Source organism: Bos mutus, chromosome 18 (assembly GCF_027580195.1).
Source record: "Bos mutus isolate GX-2022 chromosome 18, NWIPB_WYAK_1.1, whole genome shotgun sequence".
Taxonomy (NCBI): Eukaryota; Metazoa; Chordata; class Mammalia; order Artiodactyla; family Bovidae; genus Bos; species Bos mutus.
The window spans coordinates 14925315-14938283 of NC_091634.1; the positions used below are offsets into that span (position 1 = coordinate 14925315).

The window sequence follows — 12969 nt, forward strand, 5'->3', positions numbered from 1 at the left end:
GTTACAAAGTCAAGTTATGAATGTGTCAGCAACCAGAAAGTCCTTGTTTTCTGCCCTGTAATAAACACTGTAATAAAAGGTGTGTCAGGACCCAGGTTAGCAGGAAGGTAGAAGGGACACCGATGTGGACTTGATCCCCTGTCCTGATTTATGCATGTAGGACACTGACATTTGGCTCCTGCTAGGCACAGACTCTGTCAACATCATGAGTTAACAGCTGTGGTCAGATAGCTCAACCAAGGTCAGACTCTGGGATGAGCTACCTGGCTCCCAACCCGGGCCCCGAGGAGCTGGGCGACAAGGATCAAGGGCTTTTCCTCCCTGGGCCTCAGTGTCCTCATCTGTGAAAGTGTAAGTAGTAAGTACTACATCCTTCTGCTCACTCCACCTCCCTCATTGCCCCACTTCCACCTCTGCCATCTCTGCTTGTCACAGCAGCCAGAGGGAATGAGAGAGCAGACACACCCAGCTCACTCCCACCCCTGCCCTCGCTGCCCCTTCAGCTGGGAGGGCTCTCCCCCGGGTCTTACACAAGGCTGTCACCTCCGTACCAGCCCAAGTTCAGCTGACGTGTCACCACCCTGGCGAGGCTTTCCCCCACGCACCCCAGTTATCTGGCCTCCCACAGCCCCCCTCCACCTTCCAGGTGTGTCCACTCACATTCTGCTTCCGTGACTTCAGAGCATTATTCATCCTCACCTGAAAGGATATGATCACTCTGTTTACACTTTATCACCTGTGTCCTTCAGCAAGAACGTTAGCTCCCAGAGTACGGGCCTTCCCAGGCTCTGACCTCGGCACTTGGAACACATGAGGCTCCATATGTATTTGCCAAATGAACAAGTCAGGGGCTGAAGGAATTAATGAATTCTGCACCACTCCACATCAAATCTTCTCTCCCCACCCAGTGGGAATAAATGTGTTTGTAATTTCCAGGAAGAAAGAAAACCCTCAGGTATCCAGTATGTAACTGATCACAAAGCATCCAAGTGATTTCAAGCATGCTAGTGCCCTAAAGAATTTATGACCCAGACAGCAGTGGCTGGGGTCAGAGCTCGCCCCTGGCCAGGCTACTAGAAGGGCTGGCCTTTCCAATGGAGAGGAGCCCTCTATTGTTCTTTTGTCTTAAGAATGGAGTTTCAGATCAGAAGAAATTCAAATGCTCAAAAACCTCTTGCCCCAAGCAGAAAGATTTAATCCCCTGGCACTGAATGATAACTCTCTAGAGGCTGTTGGTTTGGAAGTACATAGCCAGGGCAGGAGAGGGCAAAAAAAAAAAAGAAAATGTCAACAGTCTAGAGTCGACTCTCCCTGGTTACACTGACAGGCATACAGGGCTCCACCTGGTCAAAGGTAAGGTCCGAGGCAGCCATGCCTAAAAATGAGATGACTGAGCGCTGCTCATCTGTTTGTTCCCAAATCCAAGACAGACGTGGGCAGTAGCAGAGGCCAGTAAATAACACAAAACGCATGAACACAAAAACAAAGAAGGCTAGAATCACGGAAGGAAAAGCCAGCTGATTAGACACCAGGCCAGTTGTTCACTACTCATTTCTTACGTAAACAAAAGCTGAAGAGTCAGTACCTTCCGGATAGCTGAATAATAGATGAGAGAGGTTTCTTCTCTAGAGGAATATTCCGGCTAATAAGTGAACAGGAGGGTTGAATTACAATGTCACAATTTTTGCACCCCCAAGTGAAAGCCTGGGTCTATATAACAGTCATTTACAGCGGTTAACTCTACAGAACACTATGGAAAGAGACATCAAGCTTTACAGACCCTGATGGATATACAAGGGCTTCCTTGGTGGCGCAGCGGGAAAGAATCCGTCTGCCGATACAGGAGACATGGGTTTGACTCCTGGGTCAGGAAGATCCCTGAGAGGAGGAAATGGCAACCCACTCCAGAAGGCTTGCCTGGGAAATCCCAGGGACAGAGAAGCCTGGTGGGCTATAGTCCACAGGGTCTCAAAAGACACATGACGCAGTGACTTAACAACAACAACGGATATACAAACACAGCAACACACAAATGTGTGTGTGTGTGTGCGTGTGTGCATCTCAAATATAAATCTGCTCCAGTCTCAATCCTACTACTCATTCATCGGAAACACAGGGACAGAAGAGCTCATTAAATACCACCACACATATGCCAGACACAGAATGTACAAAATCTCAGGACAAATGACATGGCTTCTCTCAACAAATAAACTATTAAAAGAAAAAAAAAAAAAACGTGTTGGGGAGGGAGAGCCCATAGATTAAAAGACACCTAATAGGCATGTGAACCAAATCCAACCATGGACCTTGTCGGGTCTTGACTGGAACAAATCAATTCTACAGAGATATTTATGAGAAGAGCCACTAACTGAACACTAGATGATGACATTCAATTATTGGTATTTATTTTAATCATGACAGTAATACTGTCATTATGTCCTTAAAGAATCCTTATCTTTTAGAGATCAATACTGAAATATTTAGCTTTAAAATAATCCAGTGGGAGAGGTCAGTGGCAGATATATATAAAACCAGAGTGGTTAATAAGAGCTGATGGTATTTATTTATTTATTTGGCTACGTCAGGTCTTAGCTGCCCAGGCTTAGTTGCTCCGAAGCATATGGGATCTTCCCAGCCCAAGGACCAAACCAGCGTCCCCTACATTGCAAGGTGGATTTTAAACCATTAGACCACTGGAAAGGCCCCCTGATGCTATTTACTTTTTCAAAAGGTGTCTGGAGGTGAAAAATGTAGGGTGCTCTGAGAAGAAAATCAGTCTTGAATATTCATTGGAAGGACTGATGCTGAAGCTGAAACTCCAATACTTGGGCCACCTGATGCAAGGAACTGACTCACTGGAAAGACCTTGATGCTGAGAAAGACTGAGGCAGGAGAAAGGGATGACAGAGGATGAGATGGTTGGACAGCATCACCGACACGATGGACAAAAGTTTGAGCAAGCTCTGAGAGCTGGTAATGGACAGGGAAGCCTGGTGTGCTACAGTCCACGGGGTCACAAAGAGTCAGACACGACTGAGCAACTGAACTGAGAAGAAAGAAAGATCACTTCCACTATCGAGTGCTAATGATCAAATCACATCTTCTTCCTGCTTGGATCCCTTCTGCGTCTCCATGTCACCCCAGGTAAAGCCAAAAGTCTTCACTGTGGCCCACAAGCCCCCTCAACCACCCCCCCAACCTCCACCGATCTGCCCCACCACCTCTCTCCTCTCATTTCCCACCACTGCCCTCCCTCATCAATCTCAAGCTCTGCTGATCACTCCCCAAAGCGCCTCAAGCAGGCTGGTAACTGTCTCGATCCAGGGCCTTTCACTGGCCTTTATTTTGCCCCAAATGCTCTTCCCCCAGAGATCCACATGGCTCCCTCACTTGCCTCCTTCATCTCAGCTTCAATGTCATCTCATGAAGGAGGCCTTCCCTGACCACTCAGTCCATCTAAAACAGCACCAGGGCTTCCTTGGTGGTCTAGTGGTTAAGAGTGCCTACAAAGCAGGGTGCATGGGTTCAATCCCTGGTACGGTAAGATCTTATATGCCTCGAGGCAACTAAGCCTGTGAACCACAACTACTGAAGCCTCAAGCTCTACTGCTCCACAAGAAGCCACTGCAATGAGAAGCCCTCACGCGGCAAGGAGGAGTAGCCTGCGCTCACCACAACTAGAGAAAGCCCACGTGCAGCAGTGAAAATCCAGTGCAGCCAAAAATTAAATAAATGAATCCTTAAAAAATAAAAGAAAATAAAACAGCACCACATGCTACTCACCCTCATCCCATGCCTTCTCCTGCATTTCTTTTCACACCTGTTATCTCTTCTGATTCACTATAAACTCCTTGTCTGTTGACTACCTTCCCTTTTATAAAAATAAGCTCCGTGAGGGTGGGGACTTCACTTGTTTTGTTCATTACTGGCTTCTCAGAATAGTGCCTGTGCAAAACAGATGCGCAATAAACATCTGTGTAACAAATCAAAGAATCAAAAGGGGCCTCATCTAGAGGCACCATCCTGGGGTCTGGCAACTCCTTTAAGAGCCACTTTTAGGGAACTTTTCAGAACAAGTAAAGTTGTTGGCTGCCTAATCCAATATTTAGTCTCCCCTTTTAACTCAGTAATAGAATCTGATTTTTAGCTAAGAACAAGGTCATGTGAAATACATTTTCTAGATTCCCTTATAACTGTGTATGTGACTAAATTCTGGGCAAGAGTCTGTAAGCAGAACATAGTGTGAAACTTCCATGAAGCAGAAGTGTCCATCTTCATCCCCTGCTGAGATATAATGGCTGGAGCTTAAGCAGCCATGTTGAACCATGAGGTGACGGTAAAAGGATGGTGGAGCTCGAAGGTGGACAGAGCCTGGGTTCTGGAATAGAGTGCAGCCTGGGCCTCCTTATTACTGGACTCCTTTATGTGAGAGAGAAATAAACTTCTACCTTGTTTAAGCCATTGTCAGTTTGTTTTATAAGCGGTTTTCTATTACCTACAGTTGAACCTAATCCTGCTACACCTGGGATCACAAAGCTATGGTACATGGGTGGAACAGGTATAGTCATATATCCACGCAAACATATAAAAACACCCATAATTTGAGAACTGTTCCAGGGAGAATCACTGTGAGCTGGAGTATACAAAGAGGCATCATGGAGTTGGGGAGAGAGTGGACAGAGGAGACAACAAAGGAAATAAAGACACGAGAATCATGAATGTTTCATTAGGTCTGGCTGCAGCCTCGAGATGAGTAACCAGACTATATAAAGAATGACTACAAGTCAATAAGAAAAAGAAGCAAAGAGGATGAACAGGCTATATCCAAAAGAAGAAACATAAATGAAAAGCATGTCTTACTAGTCCCTCAGGGGAATACAAATTAAATCCATAATGAGATTTCATCTCACATCAGACTGGCAAAAATAAAAAAGCTTTATAAAACCAAGTGTGACAGGATACAGAACAACAGGAACTCTTACACATCCTTGGTGAGAACTTGAGAACAGTTTGATGATATTTGGCAAAATTAAAGATGCTCACATCCTACAGCCACCAATCTTCTGCCCATTACATACCTCAAAGAAATTCTTGTTCAGGCACCTTAGGAAATGTGTTTAACAACATTCACAGTAGCCCAAGAAGAGCAAAAACAAATCTGGACACTAATGATATATGCATTGCCAAAGAAATGACCAAAACAAACAGGTGGTATCTTTGGCCAGTGGAATATTACACAGCAGTAAAAAATGAAATACCGCTATACCAAATGGTCTGGATTAATCACTATATTAAAAGAAAAATACAAGTCCCAGAAGACTATGTATAGTTTGATATCATTGTAGACGTTCAAAAATAACTATTTCAAAACAAATAATGTTAAACAAAAAATTCAAGATGGTGGTCACAGCTGAGAGAGCAGCCTGGGAACTGGCTGCTGCTGCTGCTAAGTCGCTTCAGTCGTGTCCGACTCTGCGCGACCCCATAGATGGCAGCCCACCAGGCTCCCCTGTCCCCGGGATTCTCCAGGCAAGAACACTGGAGTGGGTTGCCATTTCCTTCTCCAATGCACGAAAGTGAAAAGTGAAAGTGAAGTCGCTTAGTCATGTTGACTCTTAGCGACCCCATGGACTGCAGCCTACCAGGCTCCTCCGTCCATGGGATTTTCCAGGCAAGAGTACTGGAGTGGGGTGCCATTGCCTTCTCCAGGGAAATACCATAGTTTCATATAAATTACTGGTAGGTAATGTCCTAGTTCTTGGGCAGGGAGTAGGCTAATGGCTATTCATTGTAATAAACATTTTGTACAGACCAAAAATACCACTGTATCATGCATCAAGGATTATGATTAATCCAATTCTGTGTGTCCAAAGGTCACCTTTAAAAAATGAAATGCATATACAAAGAGGTGAAGAAGAACATACACCAAGTTACTGACAGATAAGACCAATAAGGCTCAGAGTAGGAGGGGAGGGATGGAGTAGTAAGTGGTTTCTATCTCTGTCACTTACACACTCATTTCAACAAGAAATGCTGGGTTAATCATAAACAAAGTAGAGCAGTATAGCACAGTGGTTCAGTGCACAGATTCTGGAGGCCAACCACCAGAGAGGGACGGCGTGTCGACTCTACTACTCCTTAGCCATAAGGCCTCCGGCAGGTTATTTCATTTCTCTGTACCTCTGTCTCTGTACCTGAAAAGGTGCATGATGCCAGTGCCTACTTCACAGGGCCACGAGGTAACATGAGCTGGTTCTTTAGTTCTTCTTCACAAACTAAACCCTTAATGAGATTGGCTATTACTATGATCATTATTCTAACTCCAAACTTCCACAAGGGAGACCAGAGCTAAGCAATTACCTGGTCCAGGCCACCAGATGATTCTGGTCAGTGTAAGCCCCAGATGTGTCCACTTCTCCAATCTTTGTAGCCTTTGTAAGAAGACCAGTGTCTTGCCCACTCCAGGTACCCACTATAAAGGGTTGATAAATGAACTCACGCTGCCTCAGTTTACCCACCACATCTTTGGCTGTCTGAACAGACCACTTGCAGATGCCTACCCATCATGTCCTTTCTCCTCACAGCTTCCTTACTGACCCTCTGTCTGAAGTGGCAATAAGCACAGCTTAAAAACTGCACTTCCGAGACTTCCTTTTGACAAAGGGTGATCTTGTCACAAGGTTCTAGCCAAAGAGGGGAAGCAGAAGTCTGCTAAGGATTTCAGGGAAGGCTTTGGTTTCCTGACAAAGGTGTTACTTCTTTTTCTTAGAGCTTTGCTTCTTTCTGCCTGTAACAAGGATGTGAGGCTGGAGATGGGGCAGCCTTCTTATATGTATGAGGCTAAGGGCAGCAATGCAGATAAACAAGAGACTGGGGCCCTGCAAACAGCAACACCACCTGGCCCTGATGACCTGTGCACCTTTCCTTCTGGGAGAAAATGAAGGCTGTGGTGGCCCCTCAATAGACCACACCTTCCAGAACTCAAGTCTTCTGTCTGCCTTCTGACATGAAATCTGGGCTGCCACTGGGCCAGTTCTAGACCTATGCCTTGACTTAGGAAGCTCTGGGCTGCTGTGTTCTAAGTCCAGCTACTGGATGGCAAGATCCATGTGGAAGGAGTGGTTCTGAGACTACAGAGAGGGGGCCAGGTGTCTCCAAGGTGCCACGTGAGTTGTTGTTGCTGAGTAGGCTCAGTTGTGTCTGACCCTTTGCAACCTCATGGACTGTAGCCCACCAGGCTTCTCTGTCCATAGGATTTCCCAGGCAGGAATGCTGGAGTGGGTTGCTATTACCTTCTCCAGGGGATCTTTCCAACCCAGGGATCGAACCAGTGTCTCCTGCATTGCAGGGGGATTCTTTACTGCTGAAACACCAGAGAAGCCCTTGTGAGTACAACCATCTTAAGCCCCATCCGTCTTCTGACTCTAGCCACATAAGAGACCCCAATTAAAACCAGCAGAAGAGCCATCCAGATGAGCCTCAGTCAATCAGAGATTGGTAAGAAATAATAAACTTCTATCCCCTTAAGGCATAAGTTCTGGGATGGCTGGTTATGTAGCAGAGAACTGAAACAGAACTCTTAAATGGGTACACCACTGCACAAGTTTCAGGAAGCCAAATATACTCCTTTGCTGAAGTACCACCTTAAAAGGAAACTTGCCAATAGATCACAACTCTAATAAGATCTCTTGCATGTTCTGATTTCCAACGAAGATCATTAATAAAAAAAAAAGAAGAACTTTCTCTGTCTCTTATTTGGTAATAATTACTCATTAAGCACAACTAATCTGTATAGAGGATGAGGAATCTATTAATCATTTTTCTAAGTAAAAAGCATTTAAAGTAGATGGCTCAACATTGTGCTGGACTTGGTGAGAACCCTCCAAAAATACATCTCCTATCTGGGCAAGATGCCTCATTAAACTAATGCTACTTCCTATTCATTCTTAAAGGCTTAGAGCTTAACAAGGTGGGATGGCTTAGCCACAAAGTGGCTAAGCAGGTGGGATGTCTGCAATCTAATTTTAAAAAGTTGTCAGTAAAAATAATACGGAGGGAGAAGAAAAAAAAACAAAACTAGAAACAAAAGGAATGCACATCAGTAACAGCCGGGCCAAATAAACTCTGGTACACCCACCCCTCCATGTGTTACAGAGACATTAACAAGAGCAAATTTGAGCATAACCTGAGGACTTGGGCCTCCATTTCCACACAGTACTGCCATGTAAGAAAAGCAACCTGCAGGAAAATGAGGACAATATTATCCCTTATAGGGTAATATTTCCCCCTATAGGATTATATAGGAGAAGGCAATGGCACCCCACTCCAGTACTCTTGCCTGGAAAATCCCATGGATGGAGGAGCCTGGAAGGCTGCAGTCCATGGGGTCGCTGTGGGTCGGACACGACTGAGCGACTTCACTTTCACTTTCCACTTTCATGCATTGGAGAAGGAAATGGCAACCCACTCCAGTGTTCTTGCCTGGAGAATCCCAGGGACGGGGGACACTGGTGGGCTGCTGTCTATGGGGTCGCACAGAGTCGGACACGACTGAAGTGACTTAGCAGCAGCAGCATAGGATCATATAACCATGGAGAAACATGTGGAAAGATACATACAGTGCTTGATTGTTCCCATGGGTGAAGGACTGTGAGAGAATGCTGGCATGGGGATGCAGTAGAGAGGAACTCCCCAAAAAAGGGACTGGAGACATTTTTAAATGACTTGAAAAAAAATTGTAAAAATAATTATCCCCATTAAGTGAGTTCTCTCAATCCACTAGACACAGTGCTAACTAACTAGGTCACTCCATTGCACTTTAAACTGCTCACTTAATGCAGGTGCTATTAATTATTCCCATTTTCCAGATAGGGAAACTGAGGCCCAGAGAAGCCAAGTGCTGTGGCCGAGAACTTGGGCAGTGCTGGGAGCACTATTATGCAAGAGGGTCAATTCCAAAACCCACTGCACTTGGAGCTCAGAGGACAGAGTTAGAGTTTACAGGAGCAGCAACTCTGACACTTTGCACATTCTTAAAATAGCGGTAGGCCCCTAGGTGTGAAGATGTGTGTGAAGGCTGCGCACACCTCAGGCTCTCCATGCTGTTGGCAGAAACCCAAGAGGGCCACTGACCTCGCTCTGTGGAGCCCAGGGAAGCCCAGCCCGGGATATTTTTACAGAATCAATTGCTGACACCGGGAGCCAGGAGACAGATGTGGCGGTGTCAGCTCTTACACGGTCAGACTCGTGGAGCTCACCGTTTAATTAAAGCCTGTTCAGCCCCAGAACAAGAATGATTGCCTGTTAAAGCCGGGGAGACCGATAAACTCTGCCTGGCCAGTTCATTTTTATTTCCAAAGTATTCCCTGACCCCTCTACTACTGCAGGAACACTCAAGAGGGCCTGATAATAGAGTCAGCTTTCCATATATATGGGAAGGTTGGGGGGGGGTATGTGTGTGGGGGTGTGTAGGTGGTGTCTTCAACAAAGCCTTCCTCACCTAAGCTAAACTGCACACATCCTCTGAGCTCATGAGAAGCAAGGTCAGGGTCAAGGCCATCTGTTCCATGCCACATACACCCATGGCATTGTCAGGGTCCAGGCTGCACAGGCTGGAGGGGCTGACGGACAGACAGGAAGCCAGAGGGCTGGACGCTGCAGGGAGGCCTGAGGACCCTGGGTGACCAAGGAGAGGGTGTGTGCACACCACCACCCCACCCTCAGCCCCGGGTTTGAGGATATGTCAACATTCTCCTCAAAACCCGGGTAGGAACAGCCAACCTTCCTCAGACATGATCCTAAATCCACTCATAAAACAATGTATCGCACACCTACCACTTGCCAGGGATGATTCCAGAAGTACCTGTGCTTTCCTGGGGGCCTACAGTAGGGGAGGAGACTTCCCTGGTGGCTCAGGGGATAAAGAGTCCGCCTGCCAATGCAGGAGAAAACCGGGTTCGATCCCTGGGTCAGCAAGACTATCTGGAGAAGGAAAGAGCAGCCCACTCCAGTATTCGTGCCTGGGAAATCCCATGGACAGAGGAGCCTGGCAGGCTACAGTCCACGGGGTGGCAAAGAGTCAGACACAACTTAGTGATTAAACAACAACAGTAGGGGAAGTGGGAGAATAAACATGTCAGTGGTCATGCTATGAAGAAAACGAACGCAGAGTAAAGGGCTAGAGTGCGATGGAGAAGGTGCTACTTAGGGAGGAGAGAGGCCTCACTGAGAAGGTGACATGTGAGCAGAGCCCCAAGGGGGTTGGGAGCTTTGGGGATGCTGGGGAAATGCTACAGGTAGAGGGAACAGCCAGGGCAAAAGCCCTGAGGGAGGAAGGGCAGGAGGCAGCTAGCAGCAGCTGAGAAGTCAGAGATAAAGTCAGACAGGGAATCCGGGGGGCTAGGGGTTGGGGTGGGGGTAGGGAGAGCTGACACTGACCACCACTCTGTGCCCAGGCTGTGAGCGCCCAGGCTGTGAGCAATGATTCATTGGGAAGGTGAGTGGGTACTGCTCCTATTTACCACCTCATCAGATGAGGAAACTGAGCCTCAGAGACGGAAAGGAACTCGCCTGAGACCACACAGCTTCATCTGGAGCAGGCTAGGATGCCCCACTGGTACAGAAGTTGGCATCCCCCTGGGAGTTCAGCATTCACCCATGCCTTCTCCGAGGAGAAATCTCCTCCATTTCCTTCTCACTCCCTCAACACTCCGCCCACCCTTTCTTCACAGTTAGCAGCAGACAGGTAAACATTTCATGGGAGTGGAGAGGGAAAAAAAAAAAAGAAAACAAAACCACCAGTCTCATGCCCGAAAAGAAGGAAACACGCTGTTCACTTTCTCTGCAAGTCCCTACCAAACTTAACCGACACCGCTCACCTGAAAGACGACCGGGAGCCCGGCCGGGATCACAAAGTCGGCAGGTGAAGCGGAGGGGAGCTCCAGGCTCTCGAATGCCGTCCTGGGTCCTGGCCCGGCCAAGGCCACCTGCCTGCCCGCGCTCGCGGCCGCCCTCGCCCTCCCGTGGTGGGCGGTGCCTCCCGCGCCCGCGGTGGGTGTCTGGAATGCGGAAGCGGGAACCTGCCGTGCCAGCTCCTCACAGCGACTTATTCAGCAACAGCCGCAGCAAAGACCCGCCGGCCACCGGAGTTCCCCCGACAGCAGGTGGTCTCGCGAACAGGCAGGCGCGCGTCCCCAAGGCGGGCTGTTCTGCCAGCGGTCCCTTCGGGGGAGGGAAATAAAAGGACTCCTTACTCATCAGACACGTGGTCTGAGGAGCCTGAATGGGCTTGAGTGAAAGTTCAAGGTAACAAAGGCGGCTGGCCGGTGACCTCGGATCCAGGAACGCTCCACCTGTTCGCTGACCGATCCAGGGCTGGATCGGCGCCCACGGCCTCCCCTGCTGGCTTCATTCACAACCGCACGATCCAAAGACCGGCTTCTTTTCGCTGGGCGGACGGGGAGCCGGCTCGCCGAAGCAGCGCGGCTTAATGATTAAGCGCGGCCACCGGACTCCTCCGGCCAGCCTGGGAAGCACCGAGGAGCGGGTGTGCCCAACAATAACAGCCCCAGAACACCCCCCTCCTCACTCTGCACTTCACGCGATGTGAATTATCTCCCCCCTCCCCCAGCCTTCACAGCCGTCCTAAGTAAGCACGATTAGCATTCCTACTTTACATATGAGAAAGTTCAAGAACAGAGATGTCACAGGAGAAAGGTCACACAGCAAGAAAGTGGTGGCGCAGAGTTAAGCCAAGCAGAGCAACTCTTGGGTTTCCAGTTGTTTACCTCGGCACTGGACCTCCTCAAGAGGAAAGACAGGTGCCCCACCCTCAACTGGGCTTCAGGTTCCTCAGTGGTAATATGGGGTGAGTGTGAAGAGTCAGGGCTTACAGAGAGCATTTAGCCCTAATGCACAAAACGCTCAATAACCACCAGCTGCAGTCATCACATGCTGCCCCCAGATTCAATCAGGTTCAAAACAGGAGGTTATTACAGTCACCGAGTTTAAATTCTGGGCAGCTGAAGGGAAAACTAAAGCAGGATGGCTTACTGCCCTTGTTTTCATCCACAAAAGAAATATATAACCCATCTACTCCGGACATAGTGGTTTCAACAAAAAACACACAGACCCTGCCCTCAAGGAGCTTATTTGTTTAGTTGCTAAGTCGAGTTTGACTCTACAGTCCCATGGACTGCAGTCCACCAGGCTCCTCTGTGGGATTTTTCCAGGCAAGAATACTGGTGTGGGTTGCCATTTCCTTCTCCAGGGGATCTTCCCCACCCAGGGATCGAACCCCCATCTCCTGTGACTCCTGCATTGGCAGGCAGATTCTTTACCACTGAGCCACCAGGGAAGTCAACTGAACTGTGAATCAGTTCAGTTCAGTTGCTCAGTCATGTCTGACTCTTTACGATCCCATGAACTGCAGCACGCCAGGCCTCCCTATCCATCACCAACTGCCAGAGTCCACCCAAACCCATGTCCATTGAGTCAGTGATGCCATCCAACCATCTCATCCTCTGTTGCCCCCTTCTCCTCCCGCCCTCAATCTTTCCAAGCATCAGGGTCTTCTCAAATGAGTCAGCTCTTCGAGTCAGGTGGCCAAAGTATTGGAGTTTCAGCTTCAACATCAGTCCTTCCAATGAACTCCCAGGACTGATCTCCTTTAGGATGGACTGGTTGAATCTCCTTGCAGTCCAAGGGACTCACAAGAGTCTTCTCCAACACCACAATTCAAAGGCATCAATTCTTCAGTGCTCAGCTTTCTTTATAGTCCAACTCTCACATCCATACATGACTACTGGAAAAAGCATAGCCTTGACTAGACAGACCTTTGTTGACAAAGTAATGTCTCTGCTTTTTAATATGCTGTCTAGGTTGGTCATAACTTTTCTTCCAAGGAGTAAGCCAGCCCTGTGAATAAACTGGCACAAATATTCAAAGAACAGCAGATACAGCAGATATACT

The 12969-nt window shown here is 47.9% G+C and overlaps 1 protein-coding gene across 4 annotated transcripts in view; it reads right to left on the reverse strand.

The window, feature by feature from the left end:
• SIPA1L3 (signal induced proliferation associated 1 like 3) overlaps positions 1–12969 on the reverse strand; it is a 253512-nt gene that overhangs the window by 224484 nt on the left and 16059 nt on the right. Inside the window, exon 2 of one of the 4 annotated variants that reach the window (XM_070387806.1) lies at positions 10878–11220. The exons of the other annotated variants lie outside the window; for them this stretch is intronic. The gene's annotated coding sequence lies outside the window, so the exon portion shown is untranslated. The remainder of the gene's footprint in view (positions 1–10877; positions 11221–12969) is intronic. 4 annotated transcript variants of the gene reach the window in all.